This window comes from Bos indicus, chromosome 24 (assembly GCF_029378745.1).
Source record: "Bos indicus isolate NIAB-ARS_2022 breed Sahiwal x Tharparkar chromosome 24, NIAB-ARS_B.indTharparkar_mat_pri_1.0, whole genome shotgun sequence".
Classification (NCBI taxonomy): domain Eukaryota; kingdom Metazoa; phylum Chordata; class Mammalia; order Artiodactyla; family Bovidae; genus Bos; species Bos indicus.
Genome location: NC_091783.1, coordinates 43,497,003 through 43,504,859, shown reverse-complemented (window position 1 = coordinate 43,504,859; position 7,857 = coordinate 43,497,003). Strand labels below are relative to the sequence as shown.

The 7,857-nt window shown below is 40.1% G+C and overlaps 1 protein-coding gene across 6 annotated transcripts in view; it reads left to right on the top strand.

The window, feature by feature from the left end:
- PTPN2 (protein tyrosine phosphatase non-receptor type 2) overlaps window positions 1-7,857 on the top strand; it is an 86,360-nt gene that overhangs the window by 12,005 nt on the left and 66,498 nt on the right. The gene's annotated exons all lie outside the window — the stretch shown is intronic.

Below are 7,857 nucleotides of genomic sequence, written 5' to 3'. Positions count from 1 at the left end.
ATGTGTATTAGCTCTAACAGTTGTTTTGTGGATTCTTTAGGTTTTTCTACACACAAGATCACATCTTTTGTGAGTAGAGGTAATTCATCAACTTTCCTTCCAACTTGGATTGCTTAATATTTTTTTGCCTAGTTCTCAGGTTGAACATCCAGTGCTGTGTTGAATAGAAGTGATGAAGGTGGAAATCCTTGTCTTGTTCCTGATCAATTAATTTTTTCTGAATAACTGCTTTTAGTATACTATATGTAGAGTAATCCATCTTTCCTTGTTCCTGCCCATCCATTTACAACACCATTTGCATAATTTGTAGGGTCTTATGTGTGTGTTGGGTGAGTGAAGCATGAACAAAGGCCTGCATGATCTGATCTCTTGCCACTTGCTCATCCTTCAGTCTTGCATTTCCCTCTCTTGTGAACCACAAGTGTTGTGTTGCTTATGCTTCTTGCAGAACACCAATCAGTCATTCTTCATTCATTCCTTATGTATGTTCACATGTCTGTGACTTTGCACAGCTATTTTGTCTACTTGGACCCGTCTTCCCCTACTCCTTGACTTGGCTTCAGCCTGCTCATCTTCAGGCAAATGTAAATCCTCTTTCTGTGTTTACTTTAAATGTGAACATGCTTTTCTTATGCACTTAATAGACTTGCTCCTTGATAATTTCAAGTCTGAGGTCTGATTTTAAAGAGAAAGTTGTCAGACACAGTTGTACAAATAGCAGTAAAAATTGACAGTAAGAAAAAAAATTGACAGCAAGAAAAGTCAGAAAATGAGAAACGGATATGATTTTCTAGGTCTTTAATCCCATGCAGTAGAAGATTTTTTTGTTGTTGTTCTTTCTTATTGAAATGACCAAAACAGAGTGATAAGGGGAAAAAAGTTATTTCTTGACACTAGAGAAGGGTCCCACCCACATACTTGAGACTTAGGGAATTTTGATAGTAAAGTGTGAACATCCACAAAAGTTTGGGTAAGGGCACTTTCCTGTATAGATGAACAAACACAATATTAGAGATATGAAAAACTCAGCACTTGAAGAAAATGAAACTGTGTCCTTTAGGGCATGTGAAATAGTATAAAAAAGAGAGAAAAGTGGAATTCAGATCCCCAATATGACAAGAGAAGATTGCAAAAATAAAATAAGCTGAGATCAAGAATGAGTTCTTGAAGTTATAAAATGTGACTGTAAAGAAAATTTAGGACTCCCTAGCAGAATAGATTGTGCAGAATGCCAAGTTAACTTGAAAAACAAAAACCTCACATTTAGGAATTTAGGAGAAAGATTAATAGTAAGAGAGCATTTAAAGCACAGGAATTTCTCAAATGTCTGGTTAAAGTTCTGAAAGAGAGGACAGAGGAGACAGATGAATCAGGAACTGAGGAGACAGTGAAGAACATCTCTGAGCCAAAGAAAGCCTTGAAACTCAAGGTCAAAGTTTTTACCAGGAATACATTTAAAAAGCATAAAAACTTGGCTCCATTTTGCTGACCTTTCTAAGTATTCAGGGTAAAGAAAAAGCAAGACAAGTTATCTTTAGGGAAGAACAGGTCAGATTTGCATCAGATCCCGGGGAAAAGGAGATGTTGGTCAATCTTAACATAGTCAACTCACACGTGCAAGTAACTTTGAAATACAGCTGAGGAGCTAAATGAAAGTTTCTCCCAAATAGCCCAGTTCCATTTATTGATTTGTTAATGCCTTTGTTTATGTTGTGTATTACCATTCCAAGATAGTATGAGTTTATGTGACTGCTGGCAGGAATGCCTGCATGGGATGTGCCATGATTTGTTCATGGTTCATATTGTTTCCCTGAAGTGAACATTCAGGTTATCTCTAGCCTTTCAGCATCATAAATAACTCCATGAAAGACATTTTGTGCATGAGTTAGATATGTTTTGGATCATTGCCACAGAGAAATAACGAGTAAGTCAATTATTCCTAGCTTTTTTGAGCAAAAATCATATAGAAATCAATAGAATATAAGTTTTTGGGGGTTAAATTCTTTAAAACAAAGATCTTCCCCACTTAAATTTACCTCTGATTAAAGGTGGCCTTGGGTGTTAGATGAGCTCAGTGGTTCTCAGCTGGGTATTGGTGGGTGTGTTGGTCACAGATGGGGGAGGGTCTGCTGCTGCTAGATGGCCTGCTGGGCACAGGCGACCCCACAGCAGAGCCAGCCAGCCCGCTGTCAGCACTCTGGGGGGTCGGGAGACCTCAGGTTAACAGGTTTACCACTGACAGAAGTATCCTTGGTTGGTACTTAGGGCCACAGTTCATGGTTCTGTCTGTGGTGGGAGGGGGATGTTTCAGCAGGAGGACATCAGTGGATACTGTGTTGAGTATAGCAGACCTGGGGGGTGGTTTAGCGCTTCCCCTCCCCTCCCCATTTTGAGAAACACCAAGTACTTTATTGTGTACACAAAGTGCTTAAAAATTATTTTTATGTCTTAGTCAGTCAGTTCAGTCGCTCAGCCATGTCCAGCTCTTTGTGACCCCATGAACCGTAGCATGCCAGGCCTCCCTTTCCATCACCAACTCCCGGAGTTTACCCAAACCCATGTCCGTTGAGTCGGTGATGCCATCTAACCATCTCATCCTCTGTGATCCCCTTCTCCTGCCTTCAATCTTTCCCAACATCAGGGTCTTTTCAAATGAGTCAGCTCTTCGCATCAGGTGGCCAACGTATTGGAGTTTCAGCTTCAACATCAGTCCTTCCAATGAACACCCAGGACTGATATCCTTTAGGATGGACTGGTTGGCTCTCCTTGCAGTCCAAGGGAGTCTCAAGAGTCTTCTCGAAAACCACAGTTCAAAAGCATCAATTCTTCGGTGCTCAGCTTTCTTTATAGTCCAACTCTCACATCCATACATGACCTCTGGGAAAACCATAGCCTTGACTAGATGGACCTTTGTTGACAAAGTAATGTCTCTGCTTTTTAATATGCTGTCTAAGTTGGTCATAACTTTCCTTCTAATTAAGGAAGGAAACTTAAGAAAAAGTTCCTTTTCCAACTTTCCTTCCTTTTAATTTTATGGCTGCAATCACCATCTGCAGTGATTTTGAAGCCCCAAAAAATAAAGTCAGCCACTGTTTCCACTGTTTCCCCATCTATTTGCCATGAAGTGATGGGACTGGATGCCATGGTCTTAGTTTTCTGAATGTTGAGCTTTAAGCCAACTTTTTCACTCTCACTTTCATCAAGAGGCTCTTTAGTTCTTCTTCACTTTCTCCCATAAGGGTGGTGTCATCTGCATATCTGAGATTATTGATATTTCTCCCTGATATCTGAGGATATTGATATTTATGTTTTAGGTGGTCCTCAAAATCTGTTCTCAGTGTCAGATCTGATTACTGTTGAGATTTGGCACTGTTGTCTGTATTAGTTACGAGACCTGTTCTTTAGCTGCTCGGAAAAGAAAAGAAAATCAAGCCACAGCTGACTTAACAAATGGGGACTTCCTTTTGGGATAGGAGTCCAGGCCTGTTCCTGTGGCTCCATCATGCCATCTGTGACCCTCTTCTCGTTCTGCCTAACCTTCCTCAGAATGTGCTGTCACCGTAGGGTCACAGGACAGCTCCTGCCCTTTGCCACCCCCACGTCAGAGCCTGTGCTCAAATGAGCCAGCCCTCTTGCTCACAACTCTCCTGCAAGCCTACCAAGTGATTTTTGCTTATTCCCACTGATTGGCCAGAGAGCACTGCCCCATGACTGTTCTTAGCTGTACTGGAGTTTGGGAAATACAAGCTTTTTAATTGGGCTTGTTGTAAGTCAAAAAACTACATTCAGAAACGTTTAGTAAGAAAAAGTCTATTGGAGCAAGCAGCTAGTATATACCTCTACAGCTGTTTTCTAAAGTGCTGGAAAGTGAAAGTGAAAGTTGCTTAGTTGTTTCCAACTCTTTGTGACCCCTTAGACTGTATAGTCCCTGGAATTCTCTAGACCAGAATACTGGAGTGGGTAGCCTTTCCCTTCTCCAGGGGATCTTCCCAACCCAGGGATTGAACCCAGGTCTCCCGCATTCCAGGCGAATTTTTTACCAGCTGAGCCACAAGGGGGAAGGGTTTTTTTCTAAATGCACTGAAATTAAAGGTAAAGGAGAACAAATAATAATGATAGCTTTGGAAGTTTGAGAGACTAGATTCTGTAGAATTCTTTTTTAAAAAATTAATTGAGAAAATGTGTTTGTTACGAATGTATTTCTTAACCCCAAGCATTTGACTGTTTTATGGCGTTTTGTACATTACGGTGTTCTGTACATGTACATTTGCAGTCCATGGGGTTGGAAAGAGTCGGGCATTACTGAGTGACTGAATTGGTGTTTTGTACATTAAGATCACTTCCATACCCCAATACTTGGGACCTTGCCTTTTTCTTCTTTTGTCATATCAGCAGTTTCATTACAGTATACACAAAAAAAGTTTTTTCAAGAAAAAAACTGGAAACAGCAGCGAACACATGGACTTAACTGTGAAAAATAGTTGTATAAGCATAACAGAGGTATTGAGGAAGGGCTGGTAGAATGCCCTTTTTAAAATTTGTTGTAGTTTTTAGTTGTATGAGGTGTTTTTTTTTTTAACATACACCGAATTTTAATCCCATATCAGATGTATGATTTGCAGCTATTTTCTCCCAGTCTGTGGGTTGCAACAACTTTTTGATATGATTTTAAAACTACACATTAGCATTAAGACTGATATTATACTAGTATTTATTTGTATTTTAGCTAGTTTATTTTAAAGCGTCAGTAATATATAAACTGAAGAATATGTGAACATATGGTTAAAAATTTAAATGGCTCAAAAGGTCTCCAGTAAAAAAACAGTTAAAAGGATGGAGGGTTACCATAGAAGAGAGAGAAGCAGGATAGAGAAAAGCTGTATACAATGAGCTTTATTCCTTTCCTAAAAAAGACTAGAAACAAATATGGCAAAAAGTGGTAACAAATGTTTAAACTCACTGGTAGGAACATGGAGTGTCCTGTTACCTATATTTTTCTGAAGGTGGCTTAGATGATAAAGAATCCGCCTGCAATGCGGAAGATATGGGTTCGATCCCTGGGTTGGGAAGATCCCCTGGAGAAGGGAACGGCTATCTACTCCAGTATTCTTGCCTGGAGAATCCCATGGACAGAGGCGCCTGGAGGGCTACAGTCCCTGGGGTTGCAAAGAGTCAGACACGACTGAGTGACTAAGCACAGCACAACACAACGATATAAATCTTGACCCTCCTCTTCCTCCCCACAAGTTACTAATGCTTTGACTCCTTCCAGAAGTGTGCCTTGTGTTCTCAGGCACAGTTGTGTCTGCGTGGATGGAGGTGGGAGCTACTCGACATCTGTGTGCCCGAGACCATCCCACGCACATGTTTGTAGCGCTTGTGTCCCTTTCCTGGTTCCCACCTGTCCCCCTTCCTCCCCTCACCTCCATGTCACTCCTGATGGGCCCTGAGGTTGCTGCCGATGTCCACTGTTAACGACAGTGAACATCCTGTTACACTGGTGTGTGACTGTGATATAAATCCTGGAGGTAAAGTTGGTGGGTCAAATTATAACCATATCAGATTGTTCTCACAGAAACATTACAATAGTTTACACCCCTGCAGCAGCATGTCTGAGCATCTCTTCACTCTCCTTTCCTGCCTGTTGTTAAAATTTCATATTTTTGTCAACTGTTTCTCTGCATTTGATGCAGAAGAGCTGTCAACAGAAACGCGTGTTTTGGTAGTTTTCATGTTTTTCTTTTATATCAGTTACTAACTTGGAATATAAATTTACTTGTACTCTATAGTGTTTCAACTCTTCATGTAGTGTTTGAAATTATACAGATATCAGCCTAGACCTGAATATGTTTAGCTTTACATATAAAATTTACTATTTGACATTTTAAAACTTTTTAATTGGTGGAAATGAAGCTTTTTTCTCTTTTCACTCAGTCACAGGAGTTTGTTACAATATGCTTTCATGGAAAAGTGTTTGAAACTGAAAGGTAATAGTCTGTATGGGACTGGTAGAGCTTTGATACTAAAACTGAATAAATTGTATGGGACAAGAAAATTAGAGGTCAACTTAAATATGTAGATGCATACATCTTAAAATAATGGTATGACCAGACAGTAGAATATCATTCTGCAGTAGAAAGAAATGAGCTATGAAGCCATGAAAAGACATGGAGAAACCTTAAATGCATGCCCATGCATATCTAAATGAAAATCTATTATTGTAAGTCGGCACATTACCAGATTAAAGGAGAAAACTTATGATTATCTCCATGAATGCAGGGAAAACTGAATAAAATTCAGCACCCAATCATGATGAAAGAAGCATTCAGTAAACTGGAGACTGAGGGAACCTTCTTAACCTGAAAAAGGATATTGACCAGAAATCTAAACCAAATATTACACTTTGTGGTTAAACCTTAGAAGTAGTTCTTCCAAAATCAGAGAAAAAAATAATTTCTATTTGACATTGAATAGAAGGTTCTAGCCAATGCAATTAGATAAGAAGAACGTGGAAGCAACCTAGATGTCTATTGACAGATGACTGGATAAAGAAGTTGTGGTACATATACACAATGGAATATTCAGTTCAGTTCAGTAGCTCAGTCATGTCCGACTCTCTGCGACCCCATGAATCACAGCACACCGGGCCTCCCTGTCCATCACCAACTCCCGGAGTTCACTCAAACTCACATCCATTGAGTCGGTGATGCCATCCAGCCATCTCATCCTCTGTCATCCCCTTCTCCTCCTGCCCCAATCCCTCCCAGCATCAGAGTCTTTTCCAATGAGTCAACTCTTCACATGAGGTGGCCAAAGTACTGGAGTTTCAGCTTTAGCATTATTCCTTCCAAAGAACACCCAGGGCTGATCTCCTTCAGAATGGACTGGTTGGATCTCCTTGCAGTCCAAGGGACTCTCAAGAGTAATATTCTCAATGGAATATTATTCAGCCATAAAAACACACATTTGAGTCAGTTCTAATGAGGTGGATGAACCTAGAACCTATTATACAGAGTGAAGTTAGAGAAAGATAAATATCTAATGCATATTTACAGAATCTAGAAAAATGGTACTGAAGAATTTATTTTCAGGGCAACAGTGGAGAAACAGACATAGAGAATAGATTTATGGACATGGGGAGTGGGAAGGAGAGGGTGAAATGTATGGAAAAAGTAACATGGAAACTTATGTTACCATATGTAAAATAGATAGCCAAGGGGGCATTTGCTGTATGGCTCAGGAAACTCAAACAGGGGCTCTGTATCAACCTAGAGGGGTGGGGTGGGGAGGGAGATGGGAGGGAGGTTTAAAAGAGAGGGGATATATCTATCTATACCCATGGCTGATTGATGTTGAGGTTTGACAGAAAACAACAAAATTCTGTAAAGCAATTATCCTTTGATTAAAAAATTTTTTAAAAAAAGGAAACGAGGTATGAATTAGAAATGTGAAGTGTTAAGGAGGAGATAGAGTTATTATTGTTTCCTGATATTGAGAAATTCAGAACCAGCTACCAAACAAAGTCAGTGGCAATGACTGTAGTGTGTGTGTTTCTGTTTCTTTGTGTATGGCAGATTGCATTTTCCGGAAGGGCTGCACCAGCATATGATGCACCCCCTTTCCTGTTACACAAAGAGGCTGTGATTCCTTTCACTGAGAGTTGGTCTCTGTTCCCAATTCTTGTTGGAACGCCCAGTGGGTAAAAAGATGAGCTATAAAGTTACTTGTCGTGGGGCTGTTGGGTGGGGGCAGGCAGGCATGGGAAAATCTTGAATAAACTTATTTATGCTTAATTTACAAAACTGCTTAGTGCCTAATTTTTAAAATACTGTTTCTCTACATGTAGTAGTGTGAGCA